This window comes from Pinus tabuliformis, chromosome 3_2, assembly GCF_031772625.1.
Source record: "Pinus tabuliformis cultivar Carrire ecotype Pingquan chromosome 3_2, CPIR1, whole genome shotgun sequence".
NCBI classification, from domain to species: Eukaryota; Viridiplantae; Streptophyta; class Pinopsida; order Pinales; family Pinaceae; genus Pinus; species Pinus tabuliformis.
Window position 1 is genome coordinate 51706125 of NC_142302.1, and position 24109 is coordinate 51730233.

A 24109-nucleotide genomic window follows, 5' to 3' on the forward strand; every position below is an offset into this window, starting at 1 on the left:
AATTTGCGCAAATCTAGGCAGCAGTCAGCTACTCTGCCCAGAAATTGCGCAAACCTCCTGGGCAGTCAGCCTAGCTCCCAGCCAGAAATGCGCATTTTTCTCAAGCAGTTGAGCAGCTGCATGCATGAGCAGTCCGGTTGACCAGTTCCACCCGGGACCAAGGAAACTTGACTTGCATGCATGCATGACTTGCTCTTCCCAGAATAGCAAAAGGAAACATGAAAAAGGCATCCCATGATTCAGGGAGCTATTTTTAGCAGTCGGGGGTTACATGCAAAGTTGTTTTAGAAACTTCCCTCCAAGTGTCGCTTTTTCCTAGATTTGTGGCATGCATGTCATGAGCCCAAACTTATTTATTCGACACATCATAGCTCATTCTTTCACATTGATATTGGAGCTCTGACATCCCATAGCACATCCAAGACTCTTCAACCAATCTAGCTCAGCTATTCACGGGTAAGTGGCCTCAACTTGTCTTTTTCAACATTTCTGTCGCTTTTTGTGTATTCACTTGTGTGAGTGTTGTTTGCTTGATTTCTTTGAACGCTTGCTATCGTTTACATGTATACTAGCTTGTCCTAGCTCTGTTTAAGTTTTCGTTGCTATCTCACTGCTATCACATGCATGAAACTGTTTTGTACGAACGTTCGCGGAACCGACGAACCGCTTCACCCACATGCATGTTGATTTGTTCACTGAATCTTTCATTTATGTTTTGCATGCACTGTCAATCACTTCTGCTATCATTTAGTGTCGCCATGCATTCACTGTCTTATTTTCTTTCAGTTGCCCGTCAACGAGTTAGGCCAACCTCAGCCCAGACTTTGCCTTCACTAAGATTGCATTGCGCAATTTGGGGAAGGAAGGCTCTGCTTTCCTCTCTAGAAATGCGCATTTCTGCCTAGAACTACCCTCCAGGATTGTTTGCACATTTATGAGGGGCAATGACTGTTGGCCCAGAAAATTGGGTAATGCAGTCCCTGAGCTTGCAGTCACTCCCAGCTGCAATTGCGCATTGCACAATCCTAGCAGCCGACAACCAATCTGGATTGCACATTACGTAGATCCAACAACCAGTCCTGCCTCCCAGACAGCCCAGACTGCCTTTTGCGCAAATCTGGCAGCTAGTCACCTAGCCTCCCAGAGGAAATTGCGCAATCTTGCCCATCAGTTTCCCAGGTATGTGCTGTGTCATTACCCAAAGTCACTTTGTTTTCACTAATAGATTTCTTGCCATGCATATTGCTTGTCTCCAGATCTTTCAAGTGTTCATCTGTCTCAATGGCTTCCAAGAGAACAAGATCTCAGGACACTGATGGGAATGCAGCTAGAGCAACAGTTGAGCAAGTGTCCTCTAGTCTGCCGATCTACGAAGATACAAAGCTATATCTAGACAAGGACATCAAACTGAAGTGGCAAGAGGTCAATGAAACATTTGCAAGCACTTTTGGGGAACACCTCGAAGACCATCAAGTGTACGTGAACATTCACAAGTCCAGCTTGTACCAGATTGCATGCAGATATCCCGTGTTCCCATGCGCAAACATGATACACTGGATCATCTCTCACACTAATCCCGAGACGATGACCTTGAGCAGTGTTAGTGGGACGAAGCTTGCAACCTTCTGGGAATGAGATTATGATGAGATGTATCAGATGTTAGAGCCCGTGACTGTCATGAACACTCCGTACAGCTTACCCAACAACAATGCTAACTCCAGAGACATTTAGAAGGATTGGGTAAAGGAGCCAGCGCGATTCAGGATGACACCCAACCAAATCTACAAGACAAAGATACTGAGGAAGGTGTACCAATACTTGATCATATTTTCTTGTTGACTGTATGGCCAAGCAAGCATGGAAACCTTCCCACAGAGTTGGGTGGTTGCACTGGACCAATTGGCTAGAGAAGGAAAACCATGTAACTGGTCTAGCATACTGGCTCATCAGCTGAAGGAACAAGTAACAAAGGCTCAACAGTCACCCAGAGGTATGCATATAGAGATTTACATGTTTGCCTACATCCTAGATGCAGTCTGTGCTCGACAGGAGTTCCTGGGCCTGGAGTTGGCATGGTCACCAATGGAGACTACTGTGAACACATATTTCAAGTTTTTGTCCAAATACAACTTCAAAGGAGTAATAACATGGCTGTACAATCATTTTTTCACCCCAGTGTATAAGATGATATTCGAACAGGATCCACCCTGCATGTCAAAGGAAGCAATGGAGGCATTGATAGACATTGCAGATTGGTATGCCTCACCGCTTGACACTTTCATCCTAATGTTCAGTGCGGAGAAGCCTCCGAATGTTCTGCCAAAGTTTTCCTTAGACATACTTTTCATGCAGGAAGTAGCCTATCACATCTCGACAGGATTGACAGCTAGACTGCATCAGATTGGGTTATATGAGATCCGAAGCATCAAGCAAGCGGATGTCAAAGCAGAGCTGATGAAGAAGTACCCATTTGACCTCCGAAGCTACAATCCGTATGACCCACATTGCATTGTGAAAGAGCACTACACGAGAGTTTAGTTCAACTGGATCTACAAGGTATTTCATTGGGCCGAGGAGGACCCATGGAGATATTGCTACAGTTTCTCCAAACCCAATGAACCAGTCGGCTTCGCTGTGGAGTGGTTAGCAAAGCAACATGAAGCAACATCATGGAGAGCACCAGTAGTAGCAGTGGTAACAGAGGCAAGCATACCAGTGCACGACAAAGGTAAGAGGAATATTGTCGATCGCATGGAGGAGGATAAAAGTTGCAAGTTTCAAGTAGATCCACTTGTAGAGAAAGCAGCTATGGCTATAGAGGCAAAGAGGTAGCAGTGCGACAAGCGAATCACACGAAGGAAGAAGGATAAGAAGAGAATGGAAGAAGTAGAGAAGGAGTTGCATGAGCTGAGGGAGCAACTCCGAAAGGAACAAGAGCTGTGCAAACAGGAGAGGGAATCACATCAGCAAAAAATACAGTGGGGGGTGCAACATGTGCAAGCATATGAAGCAACGTCCGTACAAATAGTGGATTCATCTAAACAACTAGCATCAGGTGAACAGGGTGAACCATCACAGGGGCAAGACTTCGCTCATGAGATAGAACAAGCACTTCAACAGTTGGATGCAGACATGGAGTAGTAGGAGTTGGAACAGGACACCGACCTCATGCCTCACCACAAAGAGGTCGACTCACCCACTTCAATGCATCCAGATGATGAGCAAGTCTCGAATGACTAAGGAGGCACTGAGATCCTTGGTGATCAGCTGGAAGAAGAGATGCACAACATCTCGTTCGACGAATCTCAACATAGGGTTGTGTAATCTCGCAGAATATCAACTCTGGAGGATCAAACATCTCCTGCGCAAGTTGAAGAATGAGTGATCGTGACTGATGTGCACAAACATCTAGCTGCCTTGGCTGATGCAACCAGAGTGTATGCCGAAGCCACTAGCTCAAGTGTTCGTTTCCTAATAGCTGAGAATGAGCGAATGGCAAAGGAAATACAAACAGCCAAGCAAGGAGGAGACTTGGTGACAATGTCCACCCGAGCTGAACTAAAGAAGGCAATACTAGATGAAGTATTTCCCCTTGACACAATTATGCGAGCATTAAGTTTAGTACCGTGTACAATGCAATCGTCCATCTCAATGGATGGCAGTAGGGATGTGCTAGAAGAGCACGCATCTTGACGAATGTGCATGCTGTTGTTGATGACATGCAAACATGGATGATGAAGTACAAGGGAGCCCTGCTTCACTTGCCAAAGATGATGAGGGCCAATGCAGTCGAGCTGAAAGCATGTATCCAGAGTCAGATCCAGAACTATGATGAGATCCCGCAACTCATCACTAGCATACAGGCTTCCCATGAAAAAGTATTCAAGTGTTTGGATGTTGTGGTGCACACACATGCAATCCCATCAATCAGGACCCTCACCCAGGCAAAGACAAAGAAGCAGGTCCAACTAGAGCTTGACTCGTACTTCGACAAGTTGATGCGCATCGCCACCAACCCAGACTTGCCTATCAGTGCAGACATCATGCACAAGTATGTTGTTGGTCTAGCCACATTGAAGACAATGATGCACATGCTTTTAGACGAGTTGGACAGAGGAGCCCAAGCAGTGTACCCAGATGCTATGGAGGCAAGGGTCAAGTTTCAGACAGATGTCACCACGAAACACACAGACACTATCAAGGACTACAGATCTTGGCATCAATATGTTACTGTTGATCAACATGAGGATGTTGAGCAGTTGGACTTCTATAGTTGTCTAAGTCAGAGTGATGTCTAGTTTGGCTTGCTCAAGCCATTGTGTTCACATGGGTACATGTGCATTGTAATGTTGAGTCATGTCAAGTGTAAGTCAAGTGTCAATAGTGGATGTAACAATCATAGAGTAGGTGAAGAGTCATGAGGGTAGTTGAATGGTCACAAAGGGGAATGTCAAGGGTCACCCCACCCTTTGCTATAAATAGTCCCTCATAACTCATTGTATAGGCTTTTGGTCAACCAAGCTTCTGATAAGACTATCTTGGAAAGAGCTTGGACAATATTGTAATGCGCCTTGGCTTCTCCACTGCACGGAGCTAGTTCATCTCTTTGGAGGAGCAGGCGGATGTGGCTGTAACATTCCACTGTTGGGGCTAGCAGGTTTACATGGATGCACTGTATGATTGGAACTGACAGTTATTTATATAATAAGAGCCAACAAATTTTCATGCATATGTTGTTATTGTAGTTGGACTATTCCGGTTGCTATAGCAATGTATGTTGTTTAACTTACATAGTTGTGTATGAACACTTTCGTATGCAATTATATGAATCTTGTGTGCTATTGGTTTAACCATCACTTTGGATTATTGAACTGACCTACTTTCCAGCTTGTGATGCATCTTCGCTTGTGTGTTCCCTTCCTAGCTGAGTACACTTATAGGTTGCCAAGGGGCGCACTCATCTCAACCCACCTGTGTTAGAAACCTCTCATACACCTTCCTTGACTCACTACAGCGGTCACACCCTTGCTACTAATAGAGTTATCTTACTTGCCTCTGTGCGACATCGCGGTCAAGGCATTTCTTTACGACCCACTGTTGGGACTCCTACACCAAACGGTCTGAGGTCTAATTGGGACTTCCTACTGGGGAGATCCCCTTGACATGTTGGCGGGTCTAGCGCCGTCAACATTTTTGGCGCTAGAAGGAGGGCCTGGTGAAAAGCTATGTCCTCTCATCCAGTTTTGAACCTGTGCATACCTTTCATTGATTCTTGCACTCTTCCCCCCCCGCGATGCTTTTCGAATTGTGAAGATGTCTCCATCATGGGGGAGTTTTTCGATCTCTTGTCCACTTACACATATGATGGTGAAGGCGAAGTGGCCTGGATTGAGTACTTACATGACTTTATTTCCATGCTTCATGAGGAAGATGGGTGTTCTAACGAACAGGCCAGCTTGTTGCTTGCACACACACTTCGCGAATCTCCACTTCGTTGGCTGCTCAACCTACTGGCTAATAGCGTGCACTCATTTGAGCATTTCTGTGATCTCATTGAAGACAATTTCTATCATTTTGATCCATACCATCTTGACCAAAAACTGTTATAGCAACAGAAGGCTCTGCATGAATTGGTTATTGATTTTTGGTAGCGCTTTCGTGACTTGCAGTTTCAAGCTCCGAGGAGCCAGATGAAATTTTCCTATCTTTGGGACTGGTTCGAGTATTTCCTTAAGAAATCTTCCCATCCCAAGAAGAAGCTTGAGATCAAGCCTCACTCAACATTCTTCATTGATGGAGCTGCACAATCTCATGTGGATGCGGTCACTATCTCGACTGACTGTTCACCTCCCTCTCATTCAACAACTCCACCACTGCTGAGTGATGTTGAAGATCATGCTCACACACCTGTTCAACTTTCACATCCTCCCAACATCACTTCACTCAATTTTCATGCAGATTTGGTTGTGAGTCCTTCGAGTTCTCATATGCATTTTGTTCTATGACCTCTGTCTTCACACTCGGGTGTTCCTCTAGATGATACTGTCTTGTGTTCATCCATTCTGGACTCTTCACTTGTTGTGAACGAGGAAAAACCCATCGACGGAGTTGGTGTTGCACAACCAACATGCGTTGTCATTCATGAAGAGTATGAGTGGGAGCTTGAGCATCAACACTCGGCGAAGGAGGACTCCCTTCTATCCGAGCCCCCTTCATTCTTTCCTAACATCTTTGGTGAACCTGCCATCCATGATTTCGCATGTGTGTCTTCATCCACGAATGCACCCATTGTTGATCACTTGCAGGACTCACCGGATGTTGGTCCATCATTCGACAATGGAGAGGATAAGCTATTCATTGAAAATCCACTTGATCTTTCATTTGTCTTTTCTAGAAACACAGAGGATGAGCTTGTCCGATTTTCATCTACCCCTCTATTTGATTCATCTGATCATGAGGATGTCGATGAAATCATTGATTTTTATGATCGTGGCGGTCGTGATCCATTTGTTTCCGTATTTGATCACAATCATGACTCTATCATAGTTGATCTTTCGAAGCCACCGGTTTATGATGATCTATTTGATGATGAAGTTGAAACACCCAAGACTGTCGAGGCACTTCAGCCTGAGCTGATGGTTATGTCAGGCCCTCGCTCTCTTGGGGTTAGTCTCACTTCCGATCATGAAACTGTTCAATCACCCAAGGCTCCTCATCACTCATATGTATGCATTAAAGATCCATCTCACACATAGATCACACTTCCTCCACTTGAACTGCACGATCCCATCGCTCATGCATTGGAGGAATCTTACATTGCAAGCACACATGTACAACACAAGTTATCTTTGTTTCTTTCGTTTGCTTGCATGTCTCAATCAAGAGTGTGCTTGTGCTTCAAAGTTGCATGCAGTGTCACACAGCACCATGATAAGTCCACGGACTGCTCGTCATGCACTTGCACTCACTTATGTCCTGTGGGCACTGTCAAACACGAAGTGTGGTTGTCTTCATTGTTATATCTTTCTTGCTTGCTAGTTCGCACAACTGGGTTTCTCGCGGACCAAGCCTTCACCAACATGGGTCAACCAATGCACCGGTGGTTGCATTGGAAATATCACTTCACGTGATCAGGCCCATGCACTGTTAGTGTAGGAGTAGGAGTAGTGTTTGCTTTCAGTTAGTTTTCTTGCATGCTTGTTTGCTTATTCACTTTGTTTGCTTGTTTGTCTGCTTGCTTGTTTGCTTACTTTCTTTTCTTTCACTTTTTCTTCTGCTCTTGCTTTGCTTTGTTGTTTGTTAGTTCGCTTGTTTCGTATAGTTCATTTGTTTTGTTCGTAGGTTAGTTTTGCATGAAACCATGTATGACTCTTGAAATGAGTTGGGTGAAGTACAAGAGGGTCTGTAAAGCTATCACTACTTGGTTATCTGTCATCTTGCCTCTTTATGAAGAGCTTGTTACTTTTAGCCCATAATATGTCAAAGGAAAATACGTACTGTTCGAAGTGAACCTTGGTGAAATCACAATGCTTGCACGCTAATGTGTCACCTTCTCTAGTCAGTTGTTTTTTGGGTTAACCCTTGTCAGCTCAGTTAGGTAGAGTAAGGTGAGGGGAAAAACCTTAATAGACATGTCAGAGATATAGTAAACTACTTCTCTGTGGGAACAACCTCTTCTGCTCTCAATAAGTCGGGATCCCTCTTCCACCTCTGAAATGAACAAGTGCTATGCACAGTGAAAAATGAAAAATGAAAAAATGAAAAGTCAAAAAATTTCAAAATTTCAAAACGAATAAAGCGAAAGAAGAGAAAGGCTTCCTGCGTAGGGAGGTGATGCAAGTAACTCCGCCGGGGTACTGACCAAGCTTGTTGGCAGCGGAGCCATGCTTGTATTCTTATGTGACTCTGCCGGGGTACTGTCCAGGCCTGCTGGAAGCGGAGCAACACCAGAGATGAAACTAAGACTCTGATGACTATACTGCTTGTGCACTTATATAATACTCAACCCCAATCGAAACAACTGTGTTTCCTTGGCTTGGAATGTGTGTTAATCGACCAAGAGCTTGACATATGCTACATCTTACAATCAAGCTAGTGTGAAACCAAGATGAGCTAAGAATTGAACAATACTTTCAGAGGTGTTAGACTTGTTTTTCACGAACAAGGTCCATTCAGAGAGCTAGAGTTCTACCAGTGTGTCGCCAAGTGTTGTAGCAGTTACAAACACCCTCCAAAATTTTTCCTTAGCCCATTTTGGAGCCTCCCTACCAACCTTTCACAGCACCTTGTCTTGCTTCATCAAGTACACAAGCTTTGGTGTTTTCTTGCATAAAGGCTAGCTGTCAAGCACAGCTTGATGCATTCCCCTCACAAGCTGTTCACCCAGACTTGGTCCAGCTACAGGCTGAACAGCTTCCCCAAGAAAATGGCACATTTCTGGAGAGAAACCAACCTTCCCTCAAGAAATTGCGCAATTCTGTCTAGCAGCCTGCTGGGCTCTAGAATTGCGCAATTTTGCCAGTCAACACTCCCAACAGGAATTGCGCAAATTTCCCTAGCAGGGCTGCTCAACCTAGAATTTGCACAAATCTAGGCAGCAGTCAGCTGCTCTGCCTAGAAATTGTGCAAACCTCCTGGGCAGTTAGCCCAGCTCCCAGCCAGAAATGTGCATTTTTCTCAAGCAGTTGAGCAGCTGCATGCATGAGTAGTCTAGTTGACCAGTTCCACCCGGGACCAAGGAAACTTGACTTGCATGCATGCATGACTTGCTCTTCCCGAAATAGCAAAAGGCAACATGCAAAAGGAATCCCATGATTTAGGGAGCTATTTTTAGCAGTCGGGGGTTACATGCAAAGTTGTTTTAGAAACTTCCCTCCAAGTGTCGCTTTTTCCTAGATTTGTGGCATGCGCGTCATGAGCCCAAAATTATTTATTCGACACATCATAGCTCATTATTTCACACTAATCTTGGAGCTCTTACATCCCACAGCACATCCAGGAATCTTTGACACGTTCAACTCAGCTATTCACGGGTAAGTGGCCTCAACTTGTCTTTTTCAGCATTTCTGTGGATTTTTGTGTATTCGCTTGTGTGAGTGTTGTTTGCTTGATTTATTTGAATGCTTGCTGTATTTTACATGTATACTAGCTTGTCCCATATTTGTTTTAGTTTTTGTTGTTATCTCACTGCTATCGCATGCATGAAACTGTTTTGCACGAACATTCGCCAAACCAGTGAAGTAGTTCACCCACATGCATGTTGATCTGTTTGTTGAATCTTTCATTCATGTTTTGCATGCACTGTTAATCACTTCTGCTATCACTTAGTGTCACCATGCATTCATTGTCTCATTTCCTTTCAGTTTCCTGTCGGCGAGTCGAGCCAACCTCGGCTCGGACTCTACCTTCATTGAGATTGCATTGCGCAATCTGGGGAAGGAAGGCTCTGCTTTCCTCTCCAGAAATGCGCATTTCTGCCTAGCACTTCCCTCCAGGACTGTGTTGCACATTTATGAGGGGCAGTGAATACTGGCCCAGAAAATTGCACAATGCAGTCCTTGAGTCTGCAGTCACTCGCAGCTAGAATCGTGTATTGCACAATCCCAACAGCCAGTCTGGATTGTGCATTGCGTAGATCTAGCAGCCAGTCCTGCCTCCCACACAACCTAGACTGCCTTTTGTGCATTTCTGGTAGCTAGTGACCCAGCCTCGCAAAGGAAATTGTGCAATCTTGCCCATCAGTTTCCCAGGTATGTGCTGTGTCATTCCCCGAAGTTGCTTTGTTTTCACTGACAGATTTCTTGCCATGCATGTTGCTTGTCTCCAGATATTTCAGGTGTTCATATGTCTCAATGGATTCCAAGAGAATAGGATCTCAAGACACTGATGGGAATGCAGCTAGAGCAACAATTGAGAAAGTTTCCTCTAGTCTACCGATCTACGAAGATACAAAGTTGTATCTAGACAAGGACATCAAACTGAAGTGGCAAGAGGTCAATGAAACATTTGTAGACACTTTTGGGGAACACCTCGAAGACTGTCAGGTGTACATGAACATTCACAAGTCTGGCTTGTACCAGATTGCATGTAGATATCCCGCATTCCCATGCGTGGACATGATACAGTGGATCGTCTCTCACATTGATCTCGAGATGATGAACTTGAGTAGTGTTAGTGGGACGAAGCTTTCAACCTTCTGGGAATGAGATTATGATGAGATGTATTAGATGTTAGAGCCCGTGACTGTCATGAACACTCCATTCAGCTTACCCAACAACAGTGCTAACTCCAGAGACATTCTGAAGGACTGGGTAAAGGAGCCAGCTCGATTCAGGATGACACCCAACCAGATCTACAAGACGAAGATACTGAGGAAGGCGTACCAATACTTCATCATATTTTCTTATCGACTATATGGCCAAGCAAGCACGAAAACCTTCCCACAGAGTTGGGTGGTTGCACTGGACCAATTGGCTAGAGAAGGAAAACCATGTAACTAGTTCGACATACTGGCTCATCAGCTGAAGGAACAAGTAACGAAGGCTCGACAATCACCCAAAGGTATGCATGTAGAGATTTACATGTCTACCTACATCCTAGATGTAGTCTATGCCAGACAGGAGTTCCCGAGCCTGGAGTGGGCATGGTCACTGACGGAGACTGCTGTGAACACATATTTCAATGCAACTTCAAAGGAGTAATCACATGACTATCCGATCATTTTGTCACCCCAATGTGCAAGATGATATTCGAATAGGATCCACCCTGCATGTCAAAGGAACAAATGGAGGCATTGATAGGCATTGTAGATTGGTATGCCTCACCATCCGACGCTTTCATCTGAATGTTTAGTGCGGAGAATCCTATGCATGTTCTGCCAAAGTTTTCCTAGGACGTACTTGTCATCCAGGAAGTAGCTTATCACATCTTGATAAGATTGACAGCTAGACTACATCGGAATAAGAAGGCACCTTGGCCCACTCTTCCGTTGCGGATTGGGTTATATGAGATTCAAAACATCAAACAAGTGGATGTCGAAGCATAACTGATGAAGAAGTACCCATTCGACCTCCGAAGCTATAATCTGTATGACCCACATTGCATTGTGAAAGATCACTACACGACAATTCAGTTCAACTGGATCTACAAGGCATTTCATTGGGCCAAGGAGGACCCATGGAGATATTGCTACAGTTTCTCTAGACCCAATGAACTAGTCGGCTTTGCTGTGGAGTGGTTAGTGAACTAGCATGAAGGAGCATCACGGAGAGCACCAGCAGTGGCAGCAGAGGAAAGCATACCAGTGCATGACAAAGGTAAGAGGAAGATTGTAGATCACATGGAGGAGGAGAAAAGTTGCAAGTTTCGAGAAGATCCACTTGTAGACAAAGAAACTATGGCTATAGAGGCAAAGAGGTAGCAACGCGACAAGTGAATCACACGAAGGAAGAAGGATAAGAAGAGAATGGAAGAAGCAGAGAAGGAGTTGCATGAGCCGAGGGAGCAACTCCAAAAGGAACAAGAGATGCACAAACATGAGAGGGAAGTGCATTAGTAGCAAATACAGTAGGGGGTGCAACATGTGCAAGAAGATGAAGCAGTGCACGTACAAGTAATGGATTCATCTGAACAATTGGCATCAGGCGAATAGGGTGAACTATCGCAGGGGCAAGACTTCGCTCATGAGATGGAACATGTACTTCAACAGTTGGATGTAGACATGGAGTAATAGGAGTTGGAACAGGACACTGACCTCATGCCTCACCACAAGGAGGTCGACTCACCCGCTTCAATGCATCCAAATGATGAGAAAGTATTGAATGACCAAGGAGGAACTGAGATCCTTGGTGATCAGCCGGAAGAAGAGATGCACAACATCTTGCTCGACGAATCTCAACATAGGGTTGTGCAGTCTCACAAAATACCAACTCCGCAGGATCAAACATCTCCCGTGCAAGTTGAAGAATGAGTGATCATGACTGATGTGCGCAAACATCCAACTACCTTGGGCAATGCAACTAGAGTGTATGTCGAAGCCACTATCTCAAGTGTTTGCTTCCTAATAGCTAAGAATGAGCGAATGGAAAAGGAACTACAAACGACCAAGCAAGGAGGAGACTTGGTGATAATGTCCACCTGAGCTGAACTGAAGAAGGAAATATTAGATGAAGTGTTGTCCCTTGACACAGTTATGCGAGCATTGTACTCCGAGTTTGATACCATGCACAATGCAGTCGTCCATCTCAACGGATGGTAGCAATGATGTGCTAGAAGAGCACACATCTCGACAAATGTGCATTCTGTTGTTGATGACATGCAAACATGGATGATGAAGTACAAGGGATCCTCGCTTCACTTGCCAAAGATGATGAGGGCCAATGCGGTCAAGCTGAAAGCACATATCCGAAGTCAGATTCGGAACTATGATGAGCTCCCACAACTCATCAATAGCATAGAGGCTTCCCATGCACGAGTATTCAAGATTTTGGATGTTGTGGTGCACACACATGTGATCCCATCAATCGTGACCCTCACCCAGGCAAAGACAAAGAAGCAGGTCCGACTAGAGCTTGACTCATACTTCGATGAGTTGATGTGCATCTTCACCAACCTAGACCTGCCTATCAGTGTAGACATCATGCACAAGTATGTTGCTGGTCCGACCACATTGAAGACTGTTACACAGTAATTTATCACTGCCTTCCTGTCAGTCACCCTGCTGTGCCCAGATTCACAATCACTAAGTGTTTGATCCCTGAACTGGCTTAAAACCCCACTTTTTCCAAAGTTTTGTGCATCAGCGCATCTGTTCCTAAAATAACCGCGATGACAGGCGCTTCCCAGTGTATTTTGTGCGCTGCCATCGCGGAAGAACATCACTTTTCCGCAATGGTGCACAGCGCGCCTTTCCCGTGTTCTTCCGCGCTGACGTGACTTGTCCAGTTACTGATATGTGCTGACAGCGCGGAAGTTTCCCTATAATCCGCGCTGATCCAGTTTGGGCGAATTTGTTCAAACAACCAGCCTTCCAGATAACTCCAGGCTTGGTTGTTAGCTTTGTGAATGTCGACTCCCTTCTATAGCATGACTGTTCGACCCTTTCCAACAACTTCCCTTGAAGATAAGTTCATCCTTCCACCCTTTTAGGAGACTCCTTCTCCTACATATACTCTCACCATTACCATGAGCAGCTAGTTAGACATAGCTTGGATTGTATAGAGCATATAGTGCTCAGATTGCTGCTATAGGTATTTGGTGTGCTAGGTGTGGAAGTGATTGATTGCTTAGGGAAGGTATTTGGTGTTGCTTGTGTGAGAGAGAGAGTTGTTTGTCTTGGGAGAATCATCCTCAAAGGTGAATGCTTGAGATACATGCTGACTGGCCCCTCCCGAGAAGGTTACCGACGTCAGAACATTTGGTTGTACTCTTCTCTATTCTGATTAATAATAGATGACTGCTATTATTGTTCCATTCTCGTTTGTACTTGCAATGGTTAAATGTGAATTACATCCTTTCTGACTGATGTATGGTTGCTTTTACTAGATTTCACGCTTGTGTTTGTTTCCTCTTCGTGTGTGCAGGTATCTATTCGCGGAGATCGCGGAGGATCGTGACCAGCCAAAGCGAAGGAGCGAAGGCAACATCTCTCCGTCAAACGACAGCGCAGGAATCCAAGTAGGTGCTCTTTACCTCTTGTTTAATTGCAATTAGGAACATGCATAGCAGCATTGTTTGATTGTTGCTAGACCCTTGCTGGGCTAGTAGGGATCGCCTCTATCCGTAGAGGGGATTTACCTCGCCAACAAAGACAATTATGTGCATGCTTTCAGATGAGTTGGCCAGAGGAGCCCGAGCAGTGTACCTGGATGCTATGGAGGCAAGGGTCAGGTTTTAGGCGGATTTCACCGCGGAACACACGAACACTATCAAGGACTACAGATCTTGGCATCAATATGTTACTATTGATCAGCATGAGGATGTTGAGCAGTTGGACTTCTATAGTTGTCTAAGTCAGAGTGATGTCTAGTTTGGTTTGCTCAAGCCATTGTGTTCACATGGGTACATGTGCATTGTAATGTTGAGTCATGTCAAGTGTAAGTCAGTGTCAATAGTGGATGTAACAATCATAGAGTAGGTAGAGAGTCATGAGGGTAGTTGAATGGTCACAAAGGCGAATGTCAAGGGTCACCCCACCCTTTGCTATAAATAGTCCCTCATAACTCATTGTATAGGCTTTTGGTTAACCAAGCTTCTGATAAGACTATCTTGGAAAGAGCTTGGACAATATTGTAATGCGCCTTGGCTTCTCCACTGCATGGAGCTAGTTCATCTCTTTGGAGGAGTAGGCGAATGTGGCTATGACGTTCCACTATTGGGGTTAGAAGGTTTACATGGATGTAATATATGATTGGAACATACACTTCTTTATATAATAAGAGCCAACACGTTTTCATGCATATGTTGTTATTGTAGTTGGACTATTCCGGTTGCTGTAGCAATGTATGTTGTTTAACTTACGTAGTTATGTATGAACACTTTTGTATGCAATTATATGAATCTTGTTGCAGATGTGCTGTTGGTTTAATCATCACTTTGGATTTCCAAACTGACCTGCTTTCCAGCTTGTGATGCATCTTCGCTCGTGTGTTCCCTTCCCAACTAAGTACACTTACAGGTTGCCAAGGGGTGCACTCATCTCAACCCACCTGTGTTAGAAACCTCTCATACACCTTCCTTGACTCACTGCAGCAGTCACACCCTTGCTACTGACAGAGTTATCTTACTTGCATTTGTGTGACATTGCAGTGAAGGCATTGCTTTACGACCCACTGTTGGGACTCCTACACCAAACGGTCTGAGGTCTAATTGGGACTTCTTACCGAGGAGATCCCCTTGACAAGTTGGCAGGTCCAGCACCGTCAACATGCCCTTTTCAAGATCAAACTGAACACACATTCGAATGTAGGAGAAGAGTCCATCTTGTGGTTCAAAAGAATCTATATATTTCCTAAGGGCATTGTCGATCTTTCTAAAGGTTGCATCATTCCAACACTGCATTGGGAGGAAGGGTAACTTCACCTAAACTAGGAGAGTGGATGGTACATCACAATTTGGGTTGAAGCTCTGGCACCACTGGCCTACATAATGTCCTTGAGCTCCCATGAAGTAAGGCTCACTTTTGAAGATCATATATTGATCATATTTGTTCTCAAAATAAAAGGTAAAAATACCTTACCGCATAAGGAGGAAGAAACCTCTCTTTTGATAAACGGTTTCCAATTTTTCATGATGCATTGATAGATAGTTTTGGGGGAAGGCTAAAGCCCCATAAAATGTCCAACCAATCCATGATCTACAAGTTAAAGTGCTCTTTGATGGGCTTGAGGGGCATAAATTTCAATCTTGGGAATTTCATCAAGCTTCTTGATAAAATGAGATGTAGTGGCTTGTTGGAATTTGCGCCCATTCGAAACTAGTGAGTTAAAGGTTGCAATCTCTAGATCTAGTGGAGGAGGGGAATGATGAGCCTCCAAATTAGATATAAATTAAGGCCCATATGACCATCCTTCAACCCATTAAACCTCCCTTTTTTCATTGGATGATATCTTTTAGCTTAATATGTTCATTAGGAAGGTTTAGAGATAGTTGCATATTTATGTACTTAATATTATTTATTTTTGTAGAATATTGTGAGAATATTGGGAAGATTATGAATATTTGGAGGATGAGATATTCTAGGGACTTGCTCCCTTCTACAATATGGACCAATAAATGAATAAAATATCATGAAATCATTGACAGATTCTTGAGCTCCACTAATTGAGAAAATATAGGAATGCGTTTCCTGTCATTGAATGAAGATTCATACTGTTGGGAACCATATCCACGTTTTGAGGGATTTCAGAGGGGAAAGTTGAATCCTTTCAAGGAGGATGATTCCCCATCTATTTTTACAAGTAGAAATTCTAATTTTCCTCTTGGGACATGTATTTCTTAGTCTTATTATGGAAACAAATTGTTATTTAGTAGCTCTACTTTCATTTCTAGCAGGGATGTACTTGGATTGATACAAATAATGAAGTTTGGTGCCATTTTTAGCTTCTAAAGCTTGGTTTATTTTATAACACTTTGAGTATCCTTGGGCTTGGTTGTTCCAGGAGCCTCAAAGCCCCACTGTACAATTTCTTTATCCTCTTTGAATGTTTTTGCTTGCATCTTCTATTCTTGTTTTTCCTATTTATGCATTTAGTATTCGTGTTTGATTTATTATAGGTTATATTGGTTAAATGATGAAGTGATTTGTTTTTCAAGTTATTTATGAATTCAAAAGCATGATGCAGCTTTAGAATAACCTTGCAAATTCATATGCATGTTGATCTACTTGGATTGCATTACTAGTTCACAATTTTGGAATTTCTAAAGTATCCTGTAGCAAAATAGTAGTAATTTTAAGCTAATTTTTAGCACATGTTAGTGAGATTATTTAAAGTTGATTCCACTTGTATTGGAGCTTAAAATAATCCAAATTAATAACAAAATTCACCCCACAACATTTGAACTTTATTAACCTAGGCATTTGGGCACATAGATCAACTTACTAGTTCATTGCTATGAAATTTCTGTTTTCTGGTAGTAATTTCTACTATTTTTTAGCACATGTTAATGAGGTTATTTGGAGTTGATTCCATTTGGATTGAGTCTTAAAAAAATTCTTTGGATTCCCCATAGCATTTTCACTTGATTAGGTTAGGCATTTGATAGGTTAACTAACTCACTAATTCTTGAATTTTCATTTTTTAGAATAATATTTTTATGCTATTTTTTAGCACATGTTAACAAGGGTATTTTTGAGTGGTTCCACTTGGTCTGGAGTTCTAGGACATTCTACTTAATAAAAAAAAATCCCATCTCATTTTCATTTGATTTTCTTGGGAATTCGACAAGTTAACTCAAGAAATAACAATCTGTAGCAATTTGTTTTCGAGATCTTCCTTGCCCAAATTCACTCCAAATTCATGGTAGAAGTAGATTTATAGTCTATGAATGCTCTGAGACCACTTTGGTTGAGTTGAGACTTGGTTAGGTTTCCATTTATCTCTTACATTGCTTTCTTCTTGAATGTTTATTTTTGCAATTAGTCTAGATTTCCTTTCCACAATTTACTTTAAGCAAAGTGTGCTTTCCTTCTTGCAAAAGTAATCTAGGACTTTTCTTTCTTGCAAAATAGAATAGATTTCCTTTAATGCCATTTATTTTCCAAAAAGATAGATTAGATTTTCTTGGTTGTCATTGTGCTTTACATTTTTGCAAATAGAATAGATTTCCTTTTTTTCATTTACTTTCCAGCAAAAGTAGAATAGGTTTTCTTATTGTTATTTACTTTTTGCAATTTAGGATTGGCATCTTACCTAGATCTTTTCTCATTTGAAGTTGTTTCATTTCCTTATTTCACTTGCATCAAAGGGAGTCAAACTAGGAAGAGGAAGGCGTCTGCTGCACATATAGTTTCAGCCCTACTTAAGTTTGTACGAACCCCGAGTTGATAATTTAAGTCGATAACCTTAGGAGTTGCAACATTCTTGTTGCAATACTGGGGCTCATCACTTTTTGGCATTGTTTTTGGGGAGGGTTTCAAAGAAAGCACTTTCTTGTTTTTTGAATGATTCCTTCTTTCTTTTCTACAAAAACAAAAAAAAGTTCATTATGCATGTTTCATTGCATTGCATTAGCATTTTCATTTATTTTTTATTTTTTTTTATATAAAAATAAAAAAATATTTCCTCAATACCACAAAACCCCCTACTTGATCACATGTAGGTAGAAGAAGAAGATGTGGTAGAGAAGTTAAAAGGAGGCATGGAGCAAATCTACTTTGTCAACCCATATCAACAAGGGTCTTATCCTCCCTAACATTTTCAACCATATCAGGGGTCTTATGCCATTCCTTCTTTTCATCCATATCATCACACATGGGGTGACCCATATTTTCCTCCATATTCATGGTATTATCCTCCCCAATATGTCATTCCTCCTTTTCATCCATATCAACAAAAACCTAGTCAATGGGGTGATACATATTTCCCTTGACATCCTCAATATCCTCCATACCAAACTCAATGTTATCCATCCCATCCACCTCCACCACAACCACGTCCTCAACCACAACCATTTCAGAGACCCACTCCAACTCAACTACCTGTGAAACCATCTTCAAACCCCAACAATAAAATTCCTCAACCCCATTACAAAGTTGAGATGAAAAATCTCTAAAAAGATCCTCTTGATCTAAATGATATTAATCTTAGATCAAGAAGGGTATTTCAAAAAGAATATTCCTCTGTTGTCATTAAATAACAACATCAAGAAGAAGAATACCCAAAGGAGAATAAAGAGTCATGGACCACCTTTGATGGAGAATAACCATTGGAGCCTGAGATTGAATAATTTATACTATGCTTATCATCAACTCCTTTATGTGTTCAAGGGACTAATAAGGAAAAAGTAGAAGATATGAATTGAATGGGAGAAGAAGGTGTACAAAATGATCCAAATGAGCAAGTGAACCAAGGGCATCACAACTATATTGAACATTGGTTCCTGACTATCACTAAGTAAGAGCACCACTCTTTTCAATAGTGTTTGGCATCATCAAACACAAAGAAGTTGGTCTCTCATATTCAGGTACATGTCAAATCATATGTTTCGAGGCTACACTTGATTTTATATATCATCTTGTTATGCACATGGCTTCATTGGAAGTATTCCTATACTTGAAATATATTTTCTTTTTTTCAACTAAAGTAGGATAGAGGAATAAAAGAAAAGGAGGAAAAGAGGAAAAGAAAATAAAAAATAAAATCTCAGGTGAAAACCTCCTTTTAGGCACCTGAGATTGGCTCATTGATTGAAAACCTCCATGAGGTAGTCAATGGGTTGGAAAAAAGAGAAAAGAAATAAGATCCTAGGTGAAAACCTCTTCTGAGGCGCCTAAGCAAACCTATTGGTTGAACACCTCATTGAGGTAGCTAGTGGGCCTAGGGAAAAAGAAAAAAATGAAAAGAAAAAAAGGATTCTTTTCCCCAGGTATCTCTCTCTGATGAATGCAGGTGCTCTCCAACCTTTGCAAGCAACAAGAACAAGTTAGCACCAAAAGAAAAAAATGATAAAAAATCTAGTCAAATAAATTCAAACTTGGGCTTTCACCTCCTTTGGCCAGATGCTCCAATGGGACCAAGGCCATGTAAATCCATCACCCTCATCCATTTCCAACATTCACCCATCATTCCCACACCTTTCCCATTCAGTTTCCTCATTGTCCTATAACTGCTACAAGATAGTTCTATTTTGCTACAAGATTGCCAGAATACACAGGGTAGAAATTGTTTTGACCATATCTCGAAAAATATGCATCTCTTTTCCAAGTTGTTTCATGGGGAGATGCATAAGGATGGTGGTAACATGCTCAATAACTTTAAGCAAATTCCAGTGCAGAATTTTCGAGATTCGTGCATCCATTGGCCAAGATTTTTTATGGAGAGATGTATAAGGATTATGGAAACGTTATAAAAATATTTTAGGTCAATTAAATCTACCATTTGAAAGATATGGGTTAAACAAGGATGCTACAAGATTGTCCCAAAATTGCTACAAGATTCTGATCGGTATAAAAAGGAGTAGTTTAGATGTTACTCAAGAATAGGGGAGGGGGCCCACAACAACCCTATCATCCATCCATCACACCATTTGACACTTTTCCCACCTTCATTCCCATCTCTTTCCATCAAAATCATTGTCCTTCATCCATTTTTCCACCTCTTTTCATCACCACAAAACTCTCTGACACTCATCAACAACTTCCTTATGAATTATCAATATTTTTTGAAGCAACACTTGGAGAAAATTTTGGTCCTAGAAGGGTTTGTGTGACTGCTATAGGAAGATACAGTCCTGTAGAAACCAACACATACCCTACATGACCACATTCAAGGCACTAGATCAAGAAATCTATGCATCATGAAGCATCAGAGGACTCCAACACCAGTTCTGGACAACTACATGGTCCTTTGCAAATTGCTACAAGATCCTTGTTCAATAAACAACAACAACATTTGATCCACAATGGCACCTGGGTTCTGGAGGATCTAGATCATAAACCTTCAATTAGCAAAATATATTCAGAAAAATTCGGGATAGTACATGAAGCAATGAAGACAACACATTGCACCTCAAAGGAAATTCAACCAATTTCATCCATGTTCAACAACCTCATGCAAGCATCAAAAGGTCAAAACATCAACCACAACACACTAGCACAAGCATCATTAGGTAGGCTCAGGTATTCACATTCCTAACCCTTCCTTTCGAGTGCATCTTAGTTTAGAAAGTGTTATCAACGCATGAGAGAAATGTTTTATAAGCTAAGGATGGGTCAGTGGTCTCAACCACCTTTAACAACTAACTACAGTTATCTTTGTTTTTCCAAATCATATGTGTGGAAAAGGAGGTGATGACTACGAAGGGTGGGCCAACGTAGTAGGTGGGGGCTAGCTCATATAACACGCTAAGCCAACCACCCAACAACCAATAACTTAAGTGGGCTCGAACCTGATTTAACGCATACAAAACCTGATTTAACGCATACAAATTCTTATTTTAAGCTAAGGAGGCCCAAAATTGTTGTTGGAAGACAAGCTACCTGAGCTATTGCTTTCATAGATTGTTGTAGAGGGCTATAGGACTTGGAAAGTGTTGCTATAAGATTAAGACATACTACTACAAGATCAAGACAAATTTCTACAAGATAAGAGAATGTGCTACACGATCATTTCCAGGTGCTACATGAAAGTCCAGTGAGTTGTAAAAGAGCCTAGTTTTGAGAAATTTCACCCCCGAAAACAAGAATTTCAAGGAAGCCTTCAAGGGAGGGGCAAGTACTTTATCTCTCACCTCTTACAAATAAAAATTATGTGAATTTCTGCAAAATTCCTCCACTAAAAATCTCGTAGCAGAACCTTGAGAAAAAACATTTGAAGTGTGGAGTTTTCTTGTGAGTATGAGAATTATGATAGGAGAATAAACTTTTTTTGAAATTGACATACCATTTTTCACCTCACTCATCAATAGGAAGCACTCCTCCTCCTCTTGCCATAAGTTGAAATCCTAAGTTTCTCTAAAATTGATAATTGGCAGCAGGGTTCACTTGCACAAACCTTGAGAACACATTCAACACCTTGTGGCATGGACAAATTTTTTTGACATGGATAGAGGAGATTTTTTGGAATCATAAGGTAAAATCCTATTGGAACTTGAGGAGACAACTAGGGATGGTTCTACAGAAGAAGAAGAGGAATAAGAGGGTGAAAAAGAGAGAAAGAGGAGGTTAAAACAAAAGAAAAAATGCCAAAGGAGAGATAAAAAGAGGAGATAAAAGGAGGAGAAAAAGGGGAACAAGGTGGGAAAAGGTAGTAACAGGTTGGGAAAGGATGTGGAAGATCTTGCCAAACCTAGAACTCTCCAGGAGCCCATCTTGCACAAGGTGGGAAAGGCAGACTAAAGGTTTAAAGAAAAACTATGAATTTTCTGTTCATAGACAATTTGGAAGTATGAGAGAAAATTAAATGAGGGTATCAAGGGAGATGGTGTGAATGCAATGGAGATGACACCACTTTTCCCTACAAGCCAACAAAGAGAAAATTTAAGTTTTTGTTCTTAAAAATATCGTTAAACAAATGCATGAAAATAACAACTATATTTTTGTGCTTGTCCTTGGTAGAACCTACAACCAAGCTTCTTAAGAGAAAGGACTAAGAAATATACAAGAGGAGGCCACTATTGCCATGAATGAGGCACAATTAGGTCACTAAGTTGCTCAATGGATGAGCAAGACTATTAGTAGGGGGGTATGATGGGCCGCCAAATTAGATACAAATTAAGGTCCATATGTCCATCGGTCAACACATTAAACCTCTCTTTTTGCATTGGATGACATCTTTTTAGCTTTAATATGTTCATTATGAAGGTTTAGAGATAATTTCATATTATGTGCCTAATATTATTTATTTTTGTAGAATGTTGTGAGAATATTGAGAAGATTATGAATATTTGGAGGATGAGATAATCTAAGGACGTGCTCCCTTCTACAGGATGGACCAATAAATGAATAAATATCATGAAATCATTGAAAAATTATGGAGCTCCACTGGTTGAAAAAAATCTAGGAATGTGTTCCTTGTCATTAAATGAAGATTCCTACTGTTGGGAATTAGATCCACTTTTTGAGGGATTTTGGAGGGAAAAGTTGCCTCCTTTCAAGGAGGATGCTTCCCCATGTATTTGTATAAATAGAAATTAGAATTTTCCTCTAAGGGAATGTATTTCTTAGTCTTATTGTGGAGAAAATTTGTTATATTTTAGCAACTCTACTTTCATTTCTATATGGGATGTACTTGGATTGATTCAAATAATGAAGTTTGGTGTCATTTTTAGTTTCTAAAGCTTGGTTTCTTTCATATGACTCTGAGTATCCTTGGGCTTGGCCATCCCAAGAGCCTCAGAGCCCTGCTGTACAATTTCTTTATATTCTTTGAATGTTTTTGCTTGCATCTTCTATTCTTGTTTTTCCTATTTATACATTTAGTATTCATGTTTCATTTGTTGTAGGTTTTATTGGTTAAATGATTGAAACGAGTTTTTTAGCAGGTTATTTATGAAGTCACAAGCATGATGTAGAATTCCCATTGTAGATCAATAGGTTATGCAATATACTAAAGAAAAATACAAGATCTACTTCTACAACAAACTTGCGGAAGCTTAATTGATTTTGAGCAAGATCAAATAGAACACATATAACTGAGAATGAAAAAGCAATCACACATGAACACAAAAGAATACTCTGGGGAAAGCCTCAACTAAAAACCCCGATCTCTGTATTATCTTACAAGTGGAAATATGTCCGGATTACATAAAGCATTAACTCACAAGCTATCCTGCTCTCAGTACAATTCCTCAGTACAGCTCACAGACTAAATAGACACAACATATGCCTTCCCTTAGCCCTCCAAGCCTCCTATTTCCTTGCGCAGTTTCTCTTGGGGTCCAATGTTGCCACATGTGTGTATTGGCCTCATCACACACTCATCAAACTCAAAAGTAACTGCGCAATCTCCAAGGAATGAATTCCTTCTGCATGCAACAGATATCCTCCATGGAATATTCCTGCAACTGATAGTACACTGTCCCATCATTTGATCTCAACTAGGTCTCTGACTGAACTGACATGCATGAGTTATTTATGAGAGAATATTCAGTTATCTGAAGTGTAGTAGTTACATGCATGCATGCATTAACTAACTGAACTCATAATTTGTTCAACAAACTGTTTGAACTAATGTAACTGGACTTAACTCAGTTAACTGAGCTAACTAATTACAACTCAAAGTACAACTCATCTTGATCTCCTTTAATCAAGGGATAACTTCCTCAATCAATGGAGAAACTGTTGCATGTCTTCACATAGACTTCATGTTTGATTTTCTACAACTAAGTAACTCAAGATGAATTAATTAATTATTTTACAAACAACTGCTAAGATCAAATTCGAATTTTAATTCTCAATTTTAGTTTAGGGACTAACTAAAATTGGAATGTATCCCTAAATACTATTTATAGCAGTGCTATTTTTAGCACTTCTATTTTTAGCATTTCTTGTTTCTATTTTCAACATTCCCTCTCAACAAGAAATGGATTATCAGTCACCCCAATCCTGTCTCTGTGGAACTTGAACTTGCATTTTAACAATGCCTTAGTCAAAATATCTGCATCCTATTCCTCGGTCGAAACATACAGCAACAACATGATCCTCTTCACCACACAGTCTCGAAGATGATGATACCAGATATCAATGTGCTTGGACCTGTCATGAAATACGAGATTCTTAGAGAGTTTGATACATCTCTGATTATCGCAGTAGATCACAGTTGGATCCATCCTCTAACCAAACAATCCCACTAGAATCTTCTGCATCCAAATGGCCTCGAATGTTGCCTGACTGGCAGCCATGTATTTAGCCTCTGCTGAGCTAAGTGCAGTTGACCTTTGTTTCCTACTGTAC